Source organism: Myotis brandtii, unplaced genomic scaffold, assembly GCF_000412655.1.
Source record: "Myotis brandtii unplaced genomic scaffold, ASM41265v1 scaffold152, whole genome shotgun sequence".
In the NCBI taxonomy this organism is placed as follows: Eukaryota; Metazoa; Chordata; class Mammalia; order Chiroptera; family Vespertilionidae; genus Myotis; species Myotis brandtii.
In genome coordinates this window covers 915,040-926,986 of record NW_005355502.1, presented here as the reverse complement: position 1 = coordinate 926,986, position 11,947 = coordinate 915,040, and the positions used below count along the sequence as shown (strand labels likewise).

At 46.4% G+C, this 11,947-nt stretch overlaps 1 pseudogene; it reads left to right on the top strand.

Moving 5' to 3' along the window:
* Positions 1-10,014: 10,014 nt before the first annotated feature.
* On the top strand, positions 10,015-11,178 carry LOC106725283 (annotated as a pseudogene).
* The last annotated feature ends 769 nt before the right edge of the window (positions 11,179-11,947 follow it).

Below are 11,947 nucleotides of genomic sequence, written 5' to 3'. Positions count from 1 at the left end.
GTTCGCGGGACGCGATGTGGCGGGAATTCCAAGCGCGAACTAGACCGCGCGGGAGGTGCGGGCGGCAGGGGAGGATCAGAGAGCCCCAAACCTTCCTGGAGGCGCCGGGTGGCCCCACGCGACGCGAGTCAGAGGGGCTCTGGCGGAGACGCCCCCACTTCTGCCTCCAGGGCTGGGCCGCTGCTGTCGCTCCACCAGGGCGCTACCAGTGAGTGTAAAAACCCCCCACAAAAAACCAAACCCAAAACCCCCAAACACACAGATGAAGGCTGAAAGGCTCCGTGATGTCAACTTAGAAACATTCCACCGGTGAAGAACATCGTGCGTTTATTTGAGCCAAACCCTCCACAACTGCGGGGAAGTCAAAGTGGATGGAGATAGTGCTCCGGGAGTGGCGGGTTGCACTCGTTTTATTCATTACATCAGAGAGGAGGCGGAAGGGGTGACATGAACTCCACTGGCCATAGGTTAGGGGGTGGGAGAAAGCACAGTGGGGGAACCTCTGGGATTGGATAAAAAGTAAAACGTTAGACACACTTTCTTTTACTAAGTGCGTGCAGGACAGTTAACAGGCATCAATGAACTCAATGACAAGGAGGGGATTTGTGGACTTTGCAGAGGCCGCCTGTGCTTTGGGGGGTCTGGAAAAAGAAACATTACTTAGACATTCCAACCATGTGTTATCATGGATGCAAAAAGGCAATATGTAGGCTCAGTTCAGGCCAAGATTGACCTTTGTCAGGGAAAATACAGGCCCAGGACATGACTACCCACCGTAAACTGCTTTTAGTTAAAAAGTCTTAATTTCAGACCATACCTTGTGGTCACTTCAGGTCTGAGTTTGTAAGGCTGCCACACAGGCCTCGCTGAGCTGCCAGGTTAGCACGGGGCGTGTGGGAATGTCACAGTGGTGAGTGGGACTAACTCCTCGTCCGTTACACCAGGACCCCAAACACGAAATGCTCAGAGGCTAGAAGAAAACTTGGGTAAGAAGAGAGTCTTGGGAAAGTGAAGGCATTTCTAAATATGGCCCCAAACTCAGAAGTCTTTAGAGGCAGGACTGGAAAACTCAACTAGGTGAAAATGTTAAAAACAAGCCGTGAACCAGAGAGGACGCGCTTGCCCCTGGTATTACAAAGGGCCAATCTCAGTAAGATTAATAATAAAGAGCTCCTACACATCAAAGAGAAAATGCCCGCCCTCCCACACAAAACCATCGATATTCCTGGAAAGGAAATGCAAATGAACAGGAGCAGGCTCCCTCCTCCCTCCTTAGAAATTTAAATTCAAATGAAAAAGCTGCCCTTTTCTCTTTCACCTAACAAATCTGCAGAGATCAGAAAGGAATCACCCCGGAAGGGTGCCACTCAGCCTCTGAGCGTGTAGCCTCCCCCAGTCACCCTCTGCGGTGCCTTTTCCCTGGAGACGTTCCCAGCAGTTTACCCAGATCTTGGTCCTCGGGGGACGGACATTTGATTCGTGAATTCCCACACCGTGACTCAGACACTGTTCTAACAGTGCACCTGCAGCAGGAAGCTGGAAGCTCTGTTTTCTGGTTGGAAATGATCTACCCATCACTATAGCTCAGCAAAGGAAAGGGCGGAAGTGTGTTCACAAAGCTGCCACTTTTATAGGAAATTTAAACAAAGCCAAAAAAAAAAAAAAAAACAAAACAACCCCACACTATTTTATTTGCATGTTTCAAAGGCATGAATGACTGCAAGTGTCAGCAGTTTGCCCTGGAGGCGGGAACCAGGTGGCTAGGGATGGGGGTGGGGCGTTGCTCTGCCTGTTTTTACCTTTTGGACTTTATACTGGGTTTGGGGGTTGAGGGCTCACTAGAGGGGAGAAAGGAGGAGCTGACCCACCAAGCCCAGGGCCAGTGAGGGGAGGAGGGTGGAGGCCTGGGGAGGGAGGAAGCCAGAGGTTTCACTACAGAGCCCTTTTTCCTTGGGCATCCTGCAAGGCCCCCTCACCCTGGCAGCAGGGGCTGGGGACAGCGCTTCTGCTGCTCTGAATGTGAAGGGAGGGAGGCCAGCTCCGGTTTGCCTGAGCTGTGAGTTTAGTGCACTGTGCTGACCCAGTCATGCTGGGGACGTTCCATCCAAACCCACCCCCTGCCCCAGGCTGGGCTCCGAGGCCCCTCACCGCCCCCATTTCTCCTAGGGCAGCCGTGGGCAAACTACGGCCCGCAGGCCAGATCCGGCCCGTTTGAAATGAATAAAACAAACAAAAAAAAGGACCGTACCCTTTTATGTAATGATGTTTACTTTGAATTTATATTAGTTCACACAAACACTCCATCCATGCTTTTGTTCCGGCCCTCCGGTCCAGTTTAAGAACCCATTGTGGCCCTCGAGTCAAAAAGTTTGCCCACCCCTGTGGGCCTCCCTGAGGGTCCCCCCTCAGTGTGAGGTCCCTATGCTCAGGTTCTCTACCAGGGAGGAGGGGAGACAGCAGATGCCACCCCCCTCACCCCAGTGCTCCATCTAGGGGGCTGGCTAACTTGTAAATGAATAAGGAGCCCTAGACTGGAGAGCGGAGCCCTCTGCTAAGTAACTGCATTGGCAGGGGAAGAAGCCTGGAACCCACCTTGAGGGGCTTCACATTCCAGACGGGCAACGGAGGCCCAGCCACAGAGGGTTCTGCCGAGAGGCACTTGCGTACACACAGTCTGTATTCTATCTCACAGCACACAGCAAAAGGAACTCCAACCAGATCAGCTGGTCAGCTGCCAAGAACAAAACAACTCAAATGTTTTAAAGGAGACTTAGAACACATCCCTTAGCATACAGAGATGGGAAAGAATATCTTAAGCAAGATGAATAGGGAACTGGGCAAACTATGAAGGAAAAGTTACTTATTTGGCTACATTAAATAAATGTTATCCTATATAATAAAAGGCTAATATGCAAATTGTCCCCTTGGGAGTTCTATGGACCAGTTCGACCACTTGCTATGACGTGCGCTGACCACCAGAGGGCAGTGCGGAATGAAGGAAGGCCCTTATCGGTCCTGATCGCAGGCCAGGCCTAGGGACCCTACCTGTGCACCAATTTAGTGCACCAGGCCTCTAGTGTAAGTATAAGTATGAAAGTAAACAGTAGGATACAAGTCATTGATTAAGTCAAAAGGCAAATGGAGAAAATATGTCCTATGCATGTGATAAAGTGATGCTGGAGGAATGGATGGGCCAGATTTCCCAGATGGGAGTGGGAATGAGGTTCTTGAGAAATCTTCAGAAAATGAATGTCCTAAGATTCGCATGGGGGGATGGGATATGGAAGGTCTTCATGGCATGGAATTACATTTCCTGGGTTCCAATGTCTTCTGCCCCTTAAGCCAGTCCTGGAAAAGGTGCACTGGGGTTTCAGCAGAGCCAGAAGCAAGGCCAGTGTCCAGAGCTTCCATCCTGTGATGCAGGTGGGTGTGGTTCTGCATCCGGCCAGTTAAAGTCTGTTAGTCCAGGTGTGGAGTCCAGATGGCCCTGCGCCGTGTGGGTACAAGCCAGCACATCCCCGGCCACAGGAGCCCAAAGAGGGAGAAGAGAGTGCGAGCTGCTGTTACTTGGCAGTTTAAGTATTCAGGTATTGTGCTTGCAATGGCCACCCCATCCTGGCCATTACCTGTTCCCAGGTGTGACCGACAGGTAGGCACCTTCCCACGTCACTCAGACCTCACTGGGTATGCATCTTTTGTCCAGTCGCTTCCCCCAGCAATTAGCAGCAAACAGACTTGGGAAGTGTTACATGCAGCTTTGGGTAAAGCTATATAAATGACATATCCATGTTATTTGGTCTCCCCTTTCACTCCTTTCCTGTTAAATATTAACCAGATTATTACAGAGGTATCAAAAGGATTAACATACTTAAGATAGAGAGGAAATTTACACATTGAAAAAAAAACCCAAGAAACCAGTTTTAAGTAGAGAAGCCGTATAGCCTCAGAGGCCAACCCCAAAACACTGCCACCCAGAGGCTGAGCCACAAACTGACTTTTAGGTGAACACAAATTAAGGCAGTCTGGATCACAAATACAGCCTGCTTTAAAATCAGGACTGTGATTTACAACACGGAGGAACAGTGTATCACAGGGAAATTCAACACTCTCCTAAATACCTGGCAGGACTAAGCAGATCCAAGCAACAGCAGCCTCCTGATCACCACACCCTCTGTCTGAGGAACAGCAGCTGTACGTGAAGCCTCCCCCCACCAGCCAGAAGAGCCACCACAGCTGTGAACAACACCCACCAGAGGAGCTGCTGCCAACTGAGGAGCAGCTGCTACCGCAACCACCCAAGGAGCAACCACAGCCCAAGGAGCCACTGCCACCCAGGGAGCAGCCACTGAACGACTCAACATCTAGATATGTCAGTGAGATCAAACATGGGTAGGCAAAGAAACCCCCAAAGGAAAGAAAAGGAGGACTCGCCAGAAAAGCAGCTAAGTGAGACAGAGGCATGCAACATGACAGAAAAAGAATTCAGAATAAGGGTCCTAGCGTGCATAAACCGGATGGAGGAAAAAATCAACTACTTATGCAAGAAGCAAGAAGAAACAGATGAAAAAATCAATAACTTATGCAAGACCCAAGAAGAAATGAAGAGCGATATAGCTGCAATAAAAAACACCATTGAAAGCATCAACAGTAGACTAGGAGAAGCGGAGGACCGAATTAGTGAATTAGAAGACAAGGAAGCAAAACACACCCAAACTGTACTGCAATTGGAGAAAAAAATTAAAAGACAGGAGGAGAGCCTAAGGGAGCTTTGGGACAACATGAAACGAAACAACATACGAATAATAGGGGTGCCAGAACAACAGAAAGATGAACAAGGATTAGAAAACCTACTCGAAGAAATAATATCAGAAAACTTCCCTGAGGTGGGGAAGAAAAAAGTCACACAAGCACAGAGAGTCCCAAACAAGGTGAACCCGAAAAGACCCACACCAAGACACATCATAATTACCATGGCAAATGTTCAGGACAAAGAGAGAATCTTACAGGCTGCAAGAGAGAGACGGAAAGTTACATACAAGGGATCTCCCATTAGATTATCAAATGATTTCTCAACAGAAACACATCAGGCCAGAAAAGAATGGACAGAAATTTACAAAGTGATGCAAAGCAAAGGACTGAACCCAAGAATACTCTATCCAGCAAGGCTATCATTCAAAATTGAAGGGGAAATAAGAAGCTTCACAGACAAAAAAAGGCTAAGGGAGTTTATCACCACCAAGCCAGCAATGCAAGAAATGCTAAAGGGACTGGTGTAAAAAGAAGGAATAAAAAGCTCAGAAAGAAAACAGCCACACAAAAAAAGAAATGGCTACAAACAAGTACCTTTCAATAATAACTTTAAACGTAAACGGACTAAATGCTCCAACCAAAAGACATCGAGTGGCTGAATGGATAAAAAAACATGACCCATACATCTGCTGTCTACAAGAGACCCACCTCATTAGAAGGGACTCACACAGACTGAAAGTGAAGGGATGGAAAAATATCTTTCAGGCAAATGGAAAGGAAAAGAAAGCTGGGGTAGCAATACTTATATCAGACAAAATAGACCTCAAAGTGAAGGCCATAACAAGAGATAAGGAAGGCCACTTCATAATACTAAAGGGATCAATACAACAAGAAGATATAACCCTGGTAAACATATATGCACCCAATGCAGGAGCACCCAAATACATAAAAAAACTCCTGGAAGATATCAAAGGAGAGATCGACAACAATACAATCATAGTAGGGGACTTTAATACACCACTGACATCACTGGATAAGTCCTCTAGACAAACAATCAGCAAAGAAACAGCAATCCTAAATGACTCACTAGATCAGATGGACTTAATAGACATCTTCAGAACACTTCACCCAAAGCCGCGGAATATACATTCCACTCAAGTGCTCATGGGACAGATTCAAAAATAGACCACATATTGGGTCACAACCAAAGTCTCCCCAAATTCAAGAAGATTGAAATCATAAAAAGCATCTTCTCAGACCACAATGGCATAATATTAGAAATAAACTACAATAAAAACAACCCAAAATACTCAAACACTTGGAAGCTGAATAGCATGTTATTAAATATTGATTGGGTTACCAATGAGATCAAAGAAGAAATTAAAAACATCCTGGAAACTAATGACAATGAAAACACAACAATCCAAAACCTATGGGACACAATGAAAGCAGTCCTGAGAGGGAAGTTTATAGCTCTACAGGCCTATCTCAAAAAACAAGAAAAAATGGTAGTAAATCATCTAACTCTTCAACTCAAAGAATTAGAAAGAGAGCAACAAGAAAACCCCAGAGTGAGCAGAAGGAAGGAGATAATAAAGATTAGAGCAGAAATAAATGACATAGAGACCAAAAAAACAATACAGAAAATCAATGAAACCAAGAGCTGGTTCTTTGAAAGGATAAACAAGATTGACAAACCTCTAGCCAGGCTCACCAAGAAGCAAAGAGAGAGGACCCAAATAAACAAAATCAGAAATGATAGAGGTGAAATAACAACAGACCCCACAGAAATACAAATGATTGTTAAAAAATACTATGGACAGCTCTACTCCAACAAACTAGACAACCTGGAGGAAATGGACAAATTCCTAGAAAAATACAACATTCCAGCACTCAATCAGGAAGAATCTAAAAATCTCAATAGGCCAATAACTATGGAAGAAATTGAAGCAGTCATCAAAAAGCTTCCAGCAAACAAAAGCCCAGGACCAGACGGCTTCACAGGGGAGTTTTACCAAACATTCAAGGAAGAACTAAAACCTATCCTCCTCAGACTACTACAAAAAATCCAAGAGGAAGGAACACTTCCAAGCTCATTCTATGAAGCCAGCATCACCCTAATACCAAAACCAGGTAAAGACAACACAATGAAAGAGAATTACAGGCCAATATCCCTCATGAACATAGATGCCAAAATCCTCAACAAAATCTTAGCAAATCGGATCCAACAGTACATCAGAAAGATCATACACCATGACCAAGTAGGATTTATCCCAGGGATGCAAGGATGGTACAACATCCGTAAATCAATAAACGTAATACATCACATAAACAAATTGAAAGAAAAAAACCACATGGTCATATCAATTGATGCAGAAAAAGCATTCGACAAAATCCAACACCCATTTTTGATAAAAACTCTCAGCAAGGTGGGAATAGAAGGATCATACCTCAACATAATAAAAGCCATATATGACAGGCCCACAGCCAACATCATACTCAATGGACAAAAACTAACACCATTTCCCCTAAGAACAGGAACAAGACAGGGATGCCCACTCTCACCACTCCTGTTCAACATAGTACTGGAAGTATTAGCCATTGCAATTAGGCAAGAAGAAGAAATAAAAGGCATCCAAATTGGAAAAGAGGAAGTAAAACTGTCCTTATTTGCAGATGACATGATATTATACATACAAAACCCTAGAGACTCCATCAAAAAGCTACTAGACTTAATACATGAATTTGGCAATGTAGCAGGATACAAAATTAACCCCAAGAAATCTGAGGCATTTCTATACACCAATAGTGAACTTTCAGAAAGAGAGATTAGAAAAACAATCCCATTTACCATCGCACCAAAAAAATTAAGATACCTAGGAATAAACTTAACTAAAGAGGTAAAAGACCTCTACTCAGAAAACTACAGGACATTGAAAAAAGAGATAGAGGAAGACATAAAGAGATGGAAGAACATACCATGTTCTTGGATTGGTAGAATCAACATCATTAAAATGTCCATACTACCCAAAGCAATCTATAAATTCAACGCACTTCCCATTAAAATACCAACGGCATACTTCACAGATCTAGAACGAACTCTCCAAAAATTCATCTGGAATAAAAAAAGACCCCGAATAGCTGCAGCAATCCTGAGAAAGAACAAAGTAGGTGGGATCTCAATACCAGATATCAAGCTGTATTACAAAGCCACTGTTCTCAAAACTGCCTGGTACTGGCACAAGAACAGACATATAGATCAATGGAATAGAATAGAGAACCCAGAAATCGGCCCGAACCAATATGCTCAATTAATATTTGACAAAGGAGGAAAGAACATTCAATGGAGCCAAGATAGTCTCTTCAATAAGTGGTGTTGGGAAAATTGGACAGATATATGCAAGAAAATGAAACTAGACCACCAACTTACACCATACACAAAAATAAACTCAAAATGGATAAAGGACTTAAATGTACGACAGGAAACCATAAAAATTCTAGAAGAATCCAAAGGCAACAAAATCTCAGACATATGCCAAAGCAATTTCTTCACTGATACAGCTCCTAGGGCAGTTGAAACTAAAGAGAAAATGAACAAATGGGACTACATCAAAATAAAAAGCTTCTGCACAGCAAAAGAAACCATCAACAAAACAACAAGAAAACCCACTGCGTGGGAAAACATATTTGCCAACGTCATATCTGATAAGGGCCTAATCTCCAAAATTTATAGGGAACTCATACAACTTAACAAAAAGAAGATAAACAATCCAATCAAAAAATGGGCAAAGGATCTAAATAGACACCTTTCAAAAGAGGACATTCAGAAAGCCAAGAGACATATGAAAACATGCTCAAAGTCACTAATCATCCGAGAGATGCAAATCAAAACAACAATGAGGTACCATCTCACACCTGTCAGAATGGCTATCATCAACAAATCAACAAACGACAAGTGCTGGAGAGGATGTGGAGAAAAAGGAACACTCGTGCACTGCTGGTGGGAATGCAGACTGGTGCAGCCACTATGGAAGACAGTATGGAGTTTCCTCAAAAAACAAAACATGGAACTCCCATTTGACCCTGTGATCCCACTTCTAGGAATATATCCCAAGAAACCAGAAACACCAATCAGAAAGGATATATGCACCCATATGTTCATAGCAGCACAATTCACCATAGCTAAGATCTGGAAACAGCCTAAGTGCCCATCAGTAGATGAATGGATTAGAAAACTGTGGTACATCTACACGATGGAATACTATGCTGCTGTAAAAAAGAAGGAACTCTTACAATTTGCAACGGCATGGATGGAGCTGGAGAGCATTATGCTAAGTGAAATAAGCCAGTCAATGAAGGAAAAATACCACATGATCTCACTCATTCATGGATAATAAAGACCATTACAAACTTTTGAACAATAATAGATACAGAGGCAGAGCTGCCTCAAACTGATTGTCAAACTGCAGTGGGAAGGCCAGAGAGGGTTGGGGGGCAGAAGGGAGGGGAGTAAGAGATCAACCGAAGGACTTGTATGCATGCATATAAGCATAACCAATGGACATAAGACACTGGGGGGTAGGGGAGGCCAGGGGATTGTCAAGGGCGAGGGAAAAAAGGACACATATGTAATACCCTTTCTAATACTTTAAGCAATAAAAAAATTAAAAAAAAAGAAAAGAAAAAAAAACCCAAAAGTAAAGTTGACACAGGATATATAAAGTCAGTTTACAGAAGAAAATGAGAAAAGAGGCAAATGGCATGCAATATGTGAAATGCTGCTCAGTTGAATGTGTCTTTTTAAAAAAAACATATATTTTATTGATTTTTTACAGAGAGGAAGGGAGAGGGATAGAGAGTTAGAAATGTCGATGAGAGAGAAGCATCGATCAGCTGCCTCCTACACACCCCCTACTGGGGATGTGCCTGAAACCAAGGTACATGCCCTTGACCAGAATCGAACCTGGGACCCTTCAGTCCTCAGGCTGATGCTCTATCCAGTGAGCCAAACCGCCCAGGGTGCATATGTCTTGATACAAATTAAAACAAGACACCTTGTCATAAGCAGCACAGTAGCCCCAGGATGCAGCACCTCTCACTCTGCTGGGGTGAAGGTGAACTCCCCAACTTTTTGAAGGTTACTGTGGCAACATTAAAATGTAATAGAAAACACAAAGACCCAAGGCAGATGCAAGGGTGTTGGCTACAGAAGTGCTTGTAGTTGTGAGACAGATTAGTGTGGGAGCCCTGTCCAAAGTACACCGGATGTTCAAGGCCACGCTGAGCATGGGAATCCTAATCAGGATGTTCAAAGCTACTTTGCTATACGCAGGTGCAAAAGCAAGGACGCAGCAAGCTCTGCACTGCACAGGTGCCCTGGTTGTCCCTGACAGCAGCACCATGTGGGCAGCTTCTGGCTGTGAGCTGCTCTGGTGGAGGCAGGCAGGGTAGCCCAGATGGCATCTGGGTCCTGGCAGGGGAACAGGCCCGGAGACATGAAAGGGCAAGGTGCATCCCTGAACCTCCTCTTCTAAAGGAGGGCCCCCTGGACCCGGGGGCGGACTCTGGTGGCCATGAAACCAGATGGGGTGCAGTGGTGGCTTGTTGGGGATGTGACCTGGCATTTTGAGAAGAGGGGCTTCAAGCTGGTGGGGATGGAGATGCTTCAGGTACCAGACTCTCGGCCTGTGGGTGTCCCTCAGTGCTCAGCCCTCATGTCAGCCTTGCTCCAGGAGGAGTGTCCCGTTGGAAGAAGGGGAGGGTGGAGAGGTGGAGGTGGTATCTCCTGCACTGCTGTGCTTGGCATGCCCGCTTGTCTAGTTGTTGTCTGCACAGTCACTGTCCCAGGGCCCACTGGGGTTCTCTCTCCAGGGGCTCCTCTCACTCCTTCTCCCAATGCCACTCAGGCGCCAGAGAGCGTCCTTGCTGAGCACTACCACGACCTTCGGAGGAAGCCTTCTACCCAGCCCTCATCAGCTACATGAGCTCTGCCCCGTGGTGGCCATGGCATGGCCTGGTGGAAGGGGTGGAGGGCCCTGGACTGAGCCCAGAGCTGCTGAGCCCTTGGTGATCCCCACTCCTGACCTTTATCCCTGTGCTGCAGGTCTGGGAAGGCTCCCATGTGGTCTGCACCTCAAGGGCCACAATAGGGCGCACGGACTCAGTGAGGCTGACCCCGCACCATTCGAGGCAACCTCAGCTTCCACAGCAGCAGGTACAGGGGCCCTGCACACTCAGCCACAAGCTCATTGGTTTGCTGGGCGAAAGTTAAGTCAGAAGAGACCTTTGATGTGGGACATCACACCCACTGCTTGCTTGTCTCAGGGAGATAAAGCATTCCCTGAGTGTTGTGTATGTACTCTGTCATCATTGTCTGTTGTCTGACTCTATCTTGCCAGATACCCTGAGGGAAGACTGGTGAAAAAATGAGGCTCCCAGTAACAGTCTGGGCTGGTCCATGAGGTGGTGGGTGAGAGCCGAGGCCAGGCTGGATCCCAGTTTTCTAGCTCCCCGCTTCTTCCTCTCCCCTCTGCGTCATCACCCAGCTGCTCCTCTGGCCAGCAGGAGAGCAGCAGCTGTTCCCAGGACCCCGATGCATGCAGAAGCCTGTTCCTTACCTCTGTGACCTTCCACCTGGCACAGGACCAGAAGGCAACAATCCACACCAGCGGCTCTGTGGAGGGGCCCAGAGGGAGAGCCGGCTCTGGTTCCAGAGCAATGAGCTGGTGGACTGGGCTGCCCACATTCACCCAGAACCCACCACCCCATCCACAGAACAGAGCCCACCCTGTGCTCTGCCATCTGCCCCAGGCCCCTCCCTGCTCACCCCTGCCCTAGGTCAGAGAGGCTGACCCAACCCTATGTGCCCTTTGGTATCCTGAGCCAGCGAGAGCCTTTCCGAACCAAATGCCAGGCTGCCTGCGGGCGTCTCCAAAGGTGGGTAGTCTCCCCTCCCCTCCCCCACAGGGAGACATGAAAACTCACTGTGCTGTGCTTTGGCAGGAGGCTCCATTGGTTGGAGTGTTGTCTTGTGCACCAAAAGGTTACGGGTTCGATTCCTGGTCAGGGCACATACCTAGATTGTGGGTTCGATCCCCGGGCCAGGTGCATAGGGGAGGCAGCCAGTCAATGTTTCTCTCTCACATTGATCTCTCTCTCTCTCTCCCCCCTTTCTCGTTCTCTTCCTTCCTCTCGCTCT